The following is a 14,623-nucleotide window of genomic DNA, read 5'->3' as shown; positions in this document are numbered from 1 at the left end:
AGGTAGAGACTAGTATCTAGGCCCCTGATTTATTCAGGACCTGCCTAACATGCATTACTTAATTGTCTTGCCAAAATCAGAAAGGTGAACATTCTTTGATTTTTGCATATTGCATCATTCCCTATTTCTTTCTATTTATAAATGTATTAATACAATAAATTACTCTAAATTCATTTTAAACAGACTTTCTGCTTTGGTAGCAGAATTAGTGCAACCTCCAAACAACCTTACTGCCACACAGAGTTTTACAAGCAGTGTTGAAACAGGTGTGTTTTCATGCATACCCCCTCACATGTGGCTCAAATGCAGATTCTCACATATTTCCAGGGAGATCAGTATGTATAGTAAAAAAAAGAAAAATCTTGAACTTGGGTAAGAATTATATCAACCTAAATTCAAAAGTAGGTTTTGCATTTTCTGCTTGAATAGGCTTAGAAAGGTTAGTTAGCTTCTCTGAGTTTCCCTTCCATCATCTGTAAATGTGGGATAACAATATCTATCTTATTTCATAGGCTTGTTGCAAGAACTAAGGGAAATAACAAATGGAAGGTGTTAGGTGCCTGGCACTTTGTGTGATCTCAAAAAATATTAATAATAATTTTTCCCTGCTTTGTAATGGGAAAATAAGGTAAAGAAAAGTACATGAGTTTTGCAAACCACCAAAGGATCTACATTCAAAAATGGTTGATAGTCAAAGATACTATATGCTACATATAAAGATGGGTATTGAAAAGAATATATGCAGTTTTATTTGAACAGGCATACTGCATATTACCATCTTTTGAAATTAAGTGATCCAAAGTCAAATTCTTTGGGGGAGTTGACATCTTAAAGTGAAATTTCACAGTTTTTGCTTTGGGTTTTTTAGTTCCCAAAACATTCACCACAAATATGAAAATGAACGTAAAGGATATTTGCCAAAAAACCCCCCCTGAAATTGGTCAATAAAGACTTGCTTAAATTTACTGAGTTAAAATAAGATAGATATGATACTAACTTTGGATCCTTTTTGGTAGAAAGCCTTGTATGCCAATGGCCTGTGAATGGGAATTTGGTGGGGGTGGAGGAGATGTAGTGAAGAGCAACAGAAACAAATAAAACAAAGTTAAGAAACCACTGAAGCAATAAATGCAAAGACCTCAATCGAAGAAACTAACAAATGCTTCTGGAACTGAAAGACAGATGTGGCTATATAGAAACTTGGGAAAACCAAACACATACTAGTTATATTTGGATTTTTAAAACACTTAGACATGTGTGCCTCAAGCTGAAACTATCACATGTCTACATACCCTTTAGGTAGCTATCTCCCTCTAGTGGTGTATATATTTTAAAGATGCTAACTATGTAAATGAACCATCTCTATCAGGTACCCAGCCTCTTAGTATAGTTCAAACCAATTGATTCTGGACTTCATTTTCTTTGTCTTAAACATCAAGTGTTAGTAATTTCTACCTAGTCATTTCAGTGGTTAATCTGCTTGCTCAATTAAACCATTTATTGAGCATGAGGATTTTGAGGGGTGTTTCTGCAAAGCCATCACCTAACAAACCGTACAGATGATAGGCAGGTAGGAATCGTCAAAAAAAAAAAAAAAAAAAAAAAGCCAGCATTCCAGCATTGCATATAAATTGGTTCTATATTTATACACGACTGTTCAATGTTTTTAGTTCATTAAACCGCCTACAGCACCCAGTAATTGTATGAGGAAGAAAAGTTACAGTATCATAGCATCTTATAATTATGAAATTTTAAAACTGGTTCATATTGTATCTGCAGTTTATCCCATTTTAACTACTTATTTATTCTGGGTTATATGGCACCCATATGTTATCAATTTAGTTTAAACTTTATTTTGTGCCAAACACTGATATCAGCATTGGGAATGCCCCAACTTAGAGTCTAAGGAGCTAATAAATCAGGGGTCACAACACGTTTTCTGTAAAGGGCCAGAGAGTAAATATATTCTGCTCTGTAGGCCACGTGGTCACCACTGCAATTATCCAGCTTTGCTATTATAGTATGAAAGCAGCCATATATATATATATGTACACAAATGGGTGTGGCTGTGTTTCAATAAAACTTTATTAAAACAGGGGCTAGCTTGTGGGCTGTAGTTTTCAAGCTCCTGTAAGATACACATAAATAGAAAGACAATTAAAAATCCCCTTTCCTGTAAACTTTACATTGCCTATTACAGAAATAACAATGGAAAAAAAAAACTTTGAGAGTCAGGAAATTTGAGTGTTAGATTCAATATGGCCATTAACTCTAGCATAATTTTAATTATGCTAATTAGTCTAACTCTTTTACTGCTCTTTGTCTTAGTTTTCTTACAAAACTACAACAAAAACTAAAAGCAATTTTAAAAGACTTTATATGAATCAATTGTAAAGTCCCTCTGCTTCTAGAATCTAGGATGCATTAGCCTCCTTTCCTTTTCTGCATATTTAGAAGACTTCATTAAAAAGCTGTGCGTGTGTGTGTGTGAGTGTGTGAGTGTGTGTGAGTGTGTGTGTGTGTGTGTGTGTGTAAAATTAGGTTCTACCTATATCAACTTTCCCAGGTACGAAGGAGTTTTATTTAGCCATTGATTTTGAGGACAATAGCCTCTGGTGGGAGGCACGACCCTGTGGGGAGATAGAAATAAGCCTTGTCATTGTGACAATGATGGGAAGTGAAGAAAACCCAGGAAACAGAAGCAAGAGTTATCACTGCTTGATGCCTGAGTCATGGTCCCTGGCAGCAGCACTTCCTACCTGTAAATGACAAGAAGATGTGTTTCTCAGGTTGTAATTATGATACTCTCTCTCAGCCTGCTGTTTGACTCTGCCATTACTTTCTGGTTTTAAAATAATTACTTTAAAATAATCTGACCTCTGCTTAAAAAAATTTCAAAGGAGAGTACCTCCTCATTAAATATTTCCATTTTACCTTTCTCAGCTTCTAGATACTAGGCTGGGAGTGAAATCCTTTTATTTACATTTTTCACATGAATCAGCTAGAAAATTTAATAACAAAGTTAGACATGTAAATAGCACTTCCAGATTCGTTTTTTGCTACATCCTAACCTTACCGGGGACACATCAAGCTACATAATTTGTGAGCCCCGTGCAAAATGAAAATGTGGGGCCTTTGTTCAAAGTTAAGAATCTCAGGATGGTGACAGCAGAGCATTAACTCATGCACAGGGCTCTTAGCACACCGCCCTGGGAGACTGCACGGCTTACATGCTGTTGAAGCCAGTCTTGACTAGGAGTATAACTTTTGTGCTTATTTATTTTTAAAGGGTTTTTTTTTTTTTTTTGTAAACTCTATATTCAGGAATGTGCAGACTAAGCTGGAGGCAAAATCCTTTATTTATCCACGTAAGAGGCACAGGTTAGTCACCTTCCCCGTACTGTCTGCACTTCATGACATGGCCTCTGGGGTAGCAGAGAAGTTGTCTCCCGCCTGTCTTGCTGGCCAGGCTTGCTATCAATTACAAATCGGGCTTGGTAACACACCAATCACCCTAGGAACCAGGAAGTTGAACTACCTGCTAAGCCATGTAACTCTTCCTCCTTCTCCTCCATTCCTCCTCAAGCTCTCCTCAGTTTAGCCAAGGATATATCCTTGAGAACTATTCATGTCTTTATAAAGAGCTATTTGCTTTTGCTTTACAAGCAGAGAGATATTTACAGAGTCTTAAGGACAAATATATTTACGTATACTAAAAAAAAGTTAGAAATACCCAACCCCAATTAAAAAATACTTTGAGAAAATAATATAAAGTCAGATACTAAACTTGGAGATGTTTGTTTTTTCAAAAATGAACACTAATAACAGGAGATATTTTATAAACTTTTAAGAATACACTGAACACATTAAATAGTGCTGAATAATTGCACTGTATTCATTTTAGCTGGATTATTTAAATTCTTCCCTGTTTTTTTTTTTTTTTTTTAACATTCCAAATGTGTATATCTTGGTCTGTTGAATATGTTCTGGACTTCTAGACTCAGAGACTATCCAGGTTTTTATCCTAGTCCCACAAGTTACTAGCTATGTGACCTTAAGCAAACACTTATTTTCTCTGTGCCTCAGTATTCTATCTATATAATAAGCTAATAATAGAAACACTTCACAATATAAATGGAATTAATGCATTTTAATCACTTAACATCTGGTTTATGGTAAGTTCTCAATTATAGGAATGATAATAGCAACTATTATCAGTGTTATATTATTATCTTCTCCTCAATGGATTTAAAGTCTCAGAGAAATAGCCTTCATCCTATAGCTTAGTGACTTGAACATAAGAGCCATTCACTAAGTATTTTTTGCATGGGTTTATGTGTTTAGATTTTGTGGAGTATTTTTGATGGTAGATGAAATATCTCTTAATATTAAATTAGGCCAATAAAAAATAACTACATCAATTTTTGTTTTCTTGGTCCATATATAATTTTACAGTGTAATAGTTCTGTCTGTTTTCCTCCAGCCACTCTTAATGCTTCTCTACTCACTAAGAAGTATCAATAAATAGAAAACTCCATCCTCTTGTTTCCATTTAGCAGCATGGAATCTGTTAAACTCTATAGCTGGAAAACTTAGGTAACTCACTTAGCTGTCTGGAAAATTATTTGGACAGCTTTTTTGCTCAACGCCACTGAAAATAAACTTAATGTTGCATATAGCCTAGGAGAGCAAATGACCCAGGGCCATCAATCAGTAACTTCCAAAGGCAAAGAGCATAGTTGGCCTAGGAATTGGGGGAACTAAAGGCTTAATGAGTAATTAATTATAAGAAAACATGGATCTTGTCTGCAAGACGATCTGACTTTGGAGAGCTGTCAGAAATTCCCTACAGGGACTCTTCTGTCATTTTCCTAAATGATACCAACCTTATTCTATTATCCACAAAATAAATTTCAGTATCTGTAGATGCCTCACCTCCAGCTCCATTTCTGGCTAAATGGCATAGCTCTAGGTGAATGAATAAACAGGGTTTAAATCATCTACTAAGAAACTTTTAGTCTCTATAGTTTTGCCATTGATTGTACCCATTTATGACAGACCAGTATAAATATCTGATGTAAATAGTTTTCAATACATTTTAAGAAATATAATTTACCTTTTAAGAATATAATTATATTTACGACACAGTAAAAATGAACACAAATTAAATACATTTATTGCTAAAAGAATGTTTTCAAAATAGCTATCTTTAAATCTAATCTAGCTCAACTGGCAAGTTTAAGAAAAAGCATAATAAAATAACCCTAATATCATAAAAGTAAAAATCTGGACTGTGATTTTATTTTAAAGAAAAAAGGTCATTTCCAAGGAATGCTTATCACATAATTGCATGGCAAGAAGGTATAAAATTAAGTACCAAAGAATTAAATGTGCTTTTAACTAAGCATTATAAACTGAAAGTGTATCCAATGTTCGTGTAGCGTGAAAGAAACGGGTTCTATTGATTTATATTAATACTTATTTAGATGTGTCTTAAGCAATACCCACATAATGACAAGCTGTATGAATGAAAAACATTAAAAAGCATACAGGTGCTGAGCATTTGGATATTTACAAAATTGAAATTGACATTCCAATAGCAAAGCCATGGATTTTACTCACAAATGCAAAATTATTTAATTAAATATATCATTCCTTGTCTGAATACACTATTAAAATAGTTATAGAATTTCATGAGAAGGTCAAGAGGAATGTCTATTTTTTTCATTATTCAAGGACAATGGCTTTACCTGTGTTTTACTTCCCATATCCTATTAATATACGTACAGCTGAGTATCACTGAGTGTGAGATTGAATTCACAAAATTTAGCTCACCCTCAATACATTCAGGATATTCTAGTACAAACTTTTCCCCAAAGTAAGAAACATATTAGGAAAAAAAATCAAAGTTTCTGCTTTTATTAAATTTTCACAAATTTTCTCTTCCTTTCTTTTCACTGGGAAATCATTATAATGCTTGACAATCTATTTCTCAGCATTTATGGTAAACATTATGAATCTATTTGCTTAAAGAAAACACATTCTATAAAATCTGACCAGGAATATCTTGTCTTTAGAATTGTTGTACTGTAGCATCTCATTTGTTTTAATATTTTGCTTCTTTCCTCAATGATTGCTCAAATAAAGGCTAAGGACAAACTGTACATGATAATGTTTTCATCAATCATGTAAAAATTAGAATTATAATACAAAATTTTTTCCAAGCATTGATATAATGATTTACTAAATCCTTCTTTATTTGAATTTTACTGTTGCAGTAACAGTGCTAACAATTGTTTCCTTTCATCATCTTTGGCTTATTTATGAGGCTAGCTTTTAGTCACTAACTTGAGTGCTATATTCTCTTTGACCATTTACTTTAGTAATTAAAAGGTATTGGAGTTAGTTCTTTGAAGTTGTTCTGGAATCAAAGTTTTCTGAAATGAACAGCTCACCTTCCTCTCCAGGAAGTGTTCTAAAATGGCCAAATTAATGTGATTTATCTGAGGAGACAGCATTTGGAGTTTCTTTGGAGCTGATCAAAAAACTGCCATAAGTAATGGGCTATGTCTCTGTCCATTCTCCTGGTTGATCTTCATATGGTAAGATTGTGTTAAACCTTTCACTTGGTGGGTTACAGTCAATGACAATAACTTACACTAACACCTCTAGAAGCATCTTATTTATGGCTATTCAATTCTGTTTTATTTCGCAAGATGCTTCCATTCAGTTTGCTTTTGAGAAAACTGAGATCACTGATGAATAATAATACAATATACTTCTGTACATACATTTTTCCTCCCTATGATATCTTTCTTCAACTGGCTCAGTGACCTGGAATTGCTTTATATCACTTTGGCATAAAATTTGAGAGAAGTAATAGATTATATTTTAAGATACTTTATGTTATATTTAAATAGAGGACATGATATTTACCATATGCTGCTAAAATTAAAGGACAGATTGCAAAAACATTTGTATGCCATGGCTCTATATTTTTAAAGCACATATTACATAATGCATTATATATTAAGTACATCATGTATAAAGATTTTAATAAGTTCTCTATGGAGATTGAAATCATAGGCTACTTTTGTATATTTTCTGTTTACTCTAGCCTAGATATGTATATCATTTCTAATTAGGAACCAAATGTTTTAAAAGACTCATTCTGACTATCTTGAAGGTCAACGTTAGGAGGAAATTTAGTCTCTAAATGAATTTAAAATGTACACACCATATTACAAATTATGATCTAGTATAGGCTTATATTATCTTAAATAATAGTTCAGTTGGTTTCAATTATATCTTATCAGAACATTTATACATTTCTTATTATTTTTAAATTGCAAAAGAAAAAATATTGTAGAAAATTTAGAAAGTATAGATGGTGGGCAAAAAAAGAAATTAAAAATTACCACAATCTCACCAGCAGATTCCATAAACATTTTAAGGGATATATTAGTATTTCCAGAAACATTATAGAAAAGCAATGTTGATATGATGGTCCTTTTTGGGTTTTATAACTGATTACTTAAAAAATAGAAGATACTAATTACTTCTTTCGTTGCTTTTGACTGAGCTAATTTAACTTAATTGATCACGATTTAACACATTGACTGCCATGAAAGAAAAAAAAAGTTTTTCCTTGGGGCCATGGTGTTTTATTACAAAAAACAGAATAAAAACTTTGAAAACAAAATGATCCTTTCTAATTTAATAAAAAAATTGTTATTTTTTATTGTTTTCTGTGCATGAGTTATATGGAAATATATTGTCAATATTAATTGTAACAATAAGAACACCAATAAGTAAGATTTTCACGAACCAACTGCAGGGTTTTGCAGTGTGAGTTGCCTGCACACTGCGCAGCTCCCAAGGTAAAGAGATATGTGAGATACATACGCTTCTCGAGGCCCCGGGCTCAAAACTAGCACGAGTTAAATACAACTTGCATTGCAGTTAATGTATTAAAGAATTATTTGATACCAAAATATTATTTTTGACAGTGTAAAATTTCTCAGTTGATTTATCTAAACAAATTTTCAGACAAAATGTTAAATTTATAAATACAGGATTTATTAAACCATTCCAGAAATCTCATATCTGTAATGTCTCTTTCAGAATTCTTTAAGGGTGGTTACTATTATTTTTATGATATTATATTCATTGCTGTGGTCTAATTCCATATTCGTCTGCTTATTTCAACACAATTAGGTGACTATGTCTTCATTCTAAGAGAATATTTTCATTATTTTATTAAATAATTTATTTTTCATTTTCTTTTATTGGGAGCTTTTATAATTCATGAAAAATATGTCACAGCAACTGTAAGTCATGCCACTATAGAATGTTAGTTTTATAATATTTGGGTTTTAATTTTCACATTCCTAAACTACCTCTTTTGTACCCACTGAAATGTAAAACATTTCTGACTTCTTCAGGTTCTGTAGAATTACATGCCTATTTATATTGGAAATTTCCTAATTTCAAAATTAGTTGGTTTCTTTGTGTATCTGACAATTTAATGAGTGAATTTTGCTAGACACCTACATTCTGCATATGCAGCATTTAAAAGGGATTTATTAATTTGTACCTTAAATTGCACATTTCTAAAGCAATTTTAACTATAATAGTTATGTATAGAAGAAAACAATGTGGACTTTGAAATTTAATTTATTTCAATAATATTATGTATAAAATATTTCAAGTCTGTTTTTAGACTAATCTCCTGAGGAATGTGATGAGAGGGTAAAGAATTCTCACAATGAAGTAATAATAAACAAATAATCCAATATTAAGTACAATGAAAATAATAGTAATTTAAAGATTTTTAGCATTTGTTACTTTACCTTTGGGGAAATTGTTTTCATAATACATTTCCTATCCATCTTGCTCTTTGCTCCCATGAATAACAAGTGAAAGAAATGGATAAGAGCTCTGAGCACACAGAGCCTTTCAATCTCTAAATTCTTTAATGGTTCCATGCATTTCCCCCCACTCAGATTTAAAGGGCCTTGCCCACTTTACTTACGTACCGTATGTTACCCAGCAATATGTTGAAGGGATTGTAAACCTCATGGGTATTTTATGGCTAAAGTGAAAACCTTTTTAGTCAGACAGCTTAGAGAAAAGATGCCTGTGTAGAAGGCCTACATCCTCTTTGACCCCTGCTCTAATGACAGCCGACTGAATCACCAGTGAGCGTCTACCACCAAAGCTAAAATCTGGTGTGTAGCTTATGAGATGATGGGATTTGAAAGCTCTGCCCAACAGGACAAGGATCAGTAACAAATCCAGTAGATTCTCTTTCTAGGAGGGTTTTAATTCATAGCACATAGAGTAACAAGGAAACAAGAAAAGAAAGGAAAGATAAAACAAGAAAAAAAAACCAGAAGAAATTCAAAATAATGATGGAAGTGGTAGATATATAGAAGTTAGCTATTTCTAACACCAAAACTAATAACAGCATCTGACCAACATGCTGTGATCTCTTACATCTGGTGAGATTTGGTTATATAAAAGAAAACTCCCTTTTCAAGAAAACCAATAAGGGAATATAAAGTTCAGAATGCTTCTTCTCAAGCTTTCTAGGCTTTTCTGACAATTTCTATCTAAGCAATTGTTATAATGCCAACTCTCAACAGTGAAGATAACTTGATGAACTTGGTCAATTCTAATCTGGAATTCTGCGTTACTTTGAGCACAGTCTTTCGTATTATCCATAAGAAAATGCATTATTGAATAAATGAAAAACTGAGATTGGCTGCAAGATGAATTCTCAACCTGGACAAAAGAATAATCTTTTAGAACAGTGTAGCATTTTATGCTTGCATATAAGCAATAAATAGATTAATTATTCTCAAAAATAGACCAAGTATTCTTCAAGCACTCAGAGTATTATTTAATTGCCCAATCTATATAGTCATCTAAATATGCAAGAAAAACTGTACTATTCTTCATAATTCTCACAAGTTTATATGTGTGGATAATTAAAACGTGTGGAAAATTAAATTTTATTCCAATTTTGATATTTTTCTAAAAACTCATTGCCATGTGCCAATTCTCTTTGCCTGTTTTAGGTATTTGTCTTCTGTCAGAAATCTATGGTCTCCTTTTACATTTTATATGCAATTTCTCTTTGATTTTTTGCAAAAATAATAATTAATAAATTTTCCTTCCCTTTATATATACTTTCAGCTAAGAAAAATTAAAACAACAACAGCAACAAAACCAAAACTGTTGTCTGTATTTACACTTTGATCTTCCTTTATTCCTTGGGAAACTTCTAGGCAGGTGGACATCTTCAGTCACTGACAGGCAATAGTTGACAGAACCGAGCCAGTCAAGTGATTGCTGTGTGGGGGCAGAGGCAACAGACTTCCTTTTACAGTTCTCTGCTCTTCAGGCAACAAGCAGCTAGCAGCTACTCTGAACTAACATTTACTTCATGCTAATAAGTGCCGGCCCCCAGAAATTTCCTCATATCTTTTTAAGTAGCTTGCCAAATGGCAGCCTGATCAAAGCAATCTAATATGGCTTAAGTGCCACTGGTTGACATTTTGCACTCTTTTATTGCTTTGCATTTTTATCTACATAAAAAATTGGTGATAACTAATATCCAGTTGATCTTTTCATTCTGGTAATAAAATGATAATACAAAGATCTTATTATCTGCTGTAGACATCCATCAAAGTACAATTTCCAGTAATGTACTGTTCAGAGTGTTTCTTCCCTATATCCAAGTCAAAAGTGAGGTTAAGTACTTGCCCTTAGATTCCCTTCATCTCTAATACTTGGGCACTGAACTGCAAATAGAAGATGAACTTCAACCCTTGACACTTTGTTCACATTAATGTTATCTGTAATTTTGTTTTCTCTGCATCTTTAGATAAACCATTTTCTATGACAAGCCAAAAGTAGTTAGAAGGTCTGCCTACTAAAACATTTTTTTTTAATCCCAGAAAGTTTTTATTCTTGTGAGAAAACAAAAGAAAAGAGGACAGGAGAAAGCAACATTGGAAATGGAGAAAGAAGAAGAGGAAATCTTGGTAGGAAGGAAGGAAGGAAGAACAACTGGGCAGGAAAAGAAACAAATGCATAAGGCATAAATAAAGCCAAATAATGCAAACAAGCACAACAAGCCCCAGAGATCATGAGATTATTAAAATTCATTTCTATACGGATGCAGAAGTGGCCCCAACACTTTCTGTGGGCAAGAAGGACATTCTGTAATTATGCCATTGATTTGGAAAAACAAAAGAATAGAAAACAATAACAAAAACAAAAAACACAAAGGGCTCCCTGCGTCCACATATTTAAAGTAGTTACTTATGTAACAATTAATTAGAACTCACCTATAGTTGATAGGAGCAAGTTTAGTTTTCAAATTTTCAATGTATTTAAACCATAAAAGATTATAGCACTAACAATTTTTAAGGTTACTAGAAGAAGAAAGAAAGAAAAAAATTGGGACTATTTAGTGATTCAATACACCACTACAAAGGCCAAATTTTCAGAAAAAAATTACAGAGAAACACATAGTCAATGATTTTAGATGTATTGTTTGGAATTATTGGGCACCAAAGTTGAAATTGAGACTATCTTGGTAACTCTAAGGTTGATATTAGGCTATCTGCTTTGGCAGACAAAAAAATGCAGAGTTAAGACCAATGTCTTGTACTGACCCTACTAATCAGGCACTTGAGAAAATGTCACAAGCAACAGAAAATTCTTTTTACATTCTTTAGAGTTTCTAAAAGACTTCTTAAAGTGAATTAATACTATGGACCAGGCAAGAGACTGTAAAACACTCACCTTTTCATGCCAATAATTCATATGTTAGTCACAAAAGCACTTTGTTCAGTCTGATTTGAAGTCTCAGCAATAATTTGTTAATATTTATTTTGTGTTAGTATAGATTTCTATGATAATTTTTTTTGTGAAATAGTCTACAATTTGGTTTTTTTTCATTAATTCAAATAGTTATTCCTCTTTATGTTAAAAGAATGTGACTTCTTTTCCCATTAACCTTTATTAAAGTGTCCTTCACTATCTAGGGAAGAAACTATCTGCATTAAAAGATGGTATCTCTTTTAGCAACTTGCATATAAAATTATCGAATCATGATGGAGGAGGCAAGGGTAATCTGACTGTCCATTTATTCCCACCCTAGACAAGAGTGGATAACACACCTCTGTGCTCACCTTTCAGTCCATGAATTTGCAAAAACTGACCTTCATCTAATTCCAAGTTGTGAATAACAAACATATTTTAGCCGTGCTATAAGCTAATGAACGTCCATGAACTGAGACTGGCCTGGGATTGTGTGCAGTCACTGTCTGACACCGAATGGCCACTATTCATAGAGACAGCTCTTTTTCTAAAAAGTACCCTATCGACACATGAAAATAAGCTTTTTATTTTTAAATGAAAAGAGGGTCTTTTCTTCCCTTTAAAGATTCTTCACAGCTTTTCCCCTAAGGGGGAAGAATGGTGGCAATATGGAATCTGACAGAGATAGTATAGCATTTGGAATTCAGATCTGCCCTTTTTCAGAGGAAGCTTAACAGAGGGCTGTGCCCTAGCCTGTCCGTGGAAGATTCTATTGCTGTGTAGGAAGTACTGACACAACTGAAAAAGAAACAGATCTGCCATCTCATACAGTCCCCTTGAATGCATGCCGCCCGATCCTCTTCCCTCTTCACCTACTGCTACCCACTCTTCAGTATCAAAGATGGGATAGTCTGTCTGCTGCTATGTTTATTTTCTTTTCCATATCAAGGACAGATGCTATAAACCTGAGAGTAGGGGGTGGAAAAGGAGAAGATGACTATGGGAAACAGCAGAGCAATTCTAAGTAAATGTAGAGAAATTTTTCTGGGAAATTTTCCATTCAAACATAGTAGCATTGAATACTAATTCTCAATGTAAGATAATTGTTTATGTTATGGTTTGTATATTTCTTGTGATAGTTTTCTTAAAGTATATCAATTGAGCTATTTTGTATTAATCTCACACTACAATTTATATCTTAGATGAGGTATAATTTTTAGAGATGGTGGTGTTATACAGCTGTGATTTAATAGATGTGCATTCATTTTTTCAGTTTCAGACAAACCTATGGCTCACAGAGGATACACATAATACATCAGTCTTTCATTAAAATATAAGTCAAATTGAGATACAGATATTTTTAATTTATTGTTTATTGACGCTACTCAATAAAATTTCCTAAAATGAACTCCAGGTGGAAATCTCTGCTTATTTTATCACTGAGATAGTTTTGCATTATTTGATAGGTAAATTCCTGCCTTTCCTGAAAGTTGAGACTTCTTTACAGAACGTGGGTTTTCTACTATATCTGCCCACTATTCCCCAAATAAAACAAAGACAAAAGGATATGAAAATGTTACCTGGTCATTCACTGAATGTTCTTTCCAGTGACTGCTGTCAAATTAAGGCATTTGCAGTCCTGTCCGAGGTATGCACCGAAAGCTCACAACCATTCATTTAATTCAAGTAATTTAAATGTAACACATACTCTTCAAAAAGGGAAAAATTTCACTAGCCAGCATAAACCTTTGTCCTCAAGGGTATTATTCTGTGGAATATCCAGAGGAATAAAAAGACTATTCTTAACATCAGAGTTTCATGATAAAAGCCAAATGAGGAAGTGAGTCTAACAAGGGCAATTATACTATGCACATATGTTTTTTAAAATCTTTGATGTAGCTATAGAATACAGAATCACATTTTATCTGGTCAATTTCCATCAATTGCTAGAATTTGCATAGTTCCATTCTGTAAATTTTAAAATCCATTCTTTATTATATGTTTTATATAAATAAAATTAAAAAGGTACATAAAATAGAGGCCTAGAAAGAAATATCTTCCCCATATGGATTTTCTAAGATTCAAGAAGGATCAAGAAAATCTGTGGTTACACTGAGGCACAAATATGGCTTTGGGAGATAATATTTGGGGAGTTGCTACTGGGCCTGCATTTATGCCCCAAAGCTGAAAGCAATCTGGACCACGGTATCAGACCTACAAAATGTGTATTCCTTTTCAAAAAGTGTATAAGTACTAGGGTTGGAGAAGAGAGGATATTTACTTGAAAACTTCCACTTGTGTGGGAGCTTTAAGAGATTATTTTCAGGAACATTCTGTATGAGATGATTTTTAATGCCTGGTATGTTGGTTATAACTTATTAAGTTAATTTTTAATATATCATGATTCAATTAACTTTTTATTGCTGTGATTGGACAGACTCACGTTTATGCTACTTTAAAATTAATATTAAAATATATATATAAAAATATGAGTTGTAATAAGTGCAGTTTTTGAAATAGTACGTATTTTATTAGAAAAATTGTCTTCTTTTTGCAAGTTTAAGACCACCATTTTGTTCCTCAGAAGATGACTTATTGGCATTTGAAAATACAGCCAGTGGTTTGGGGGGCAGATTCCATCAACACACATTCAGCATTTTCCCAAGGATACAGGAAAGTTTTTCACTGAGTATGACAATGAGAGAATGGAAGTTTGGTAGAGCCATTTTATTTAAATAGCTAAGGACTTTGTGATCATTAGAGATTTCTTAATGTGATCAGCAAAACC

General features: G+C 33.1%; 1 protein-coding gene across 18 annotated transcripts in view; it reads right to left on the bottom strand.

Annotated features, from left to right (window-relative positions):
* NRXN1 (neurexin 1) overlaps positions 1–14,623 on the bottom strand; it is a 1,058,130-nt gene that overhangs the window by 573,095 nt on the left and 470,412 nt on the right. The gene's annotated exons all lie outside the window — the stretch shown is intronic.

The sequence above is a fragment of the Eulemur rufifrons genome, chromosome 19, assembly GCF_041146395.1.
Source record: "Eulemur rufifrons isolate Redbay chromosome 19, OSU_ERuf_1, whole genome shotgun sequence".
NCBI lineage: Eukaryota > Metazoa > Chordata > Mammalia > Primates > Lemuridae > Eulemur > Eulemur rufifrons.
Note: the sequence above shows the minus strand (reverse complement) of the source record. Positions and strands in the feature narration are given on the sequence as shown.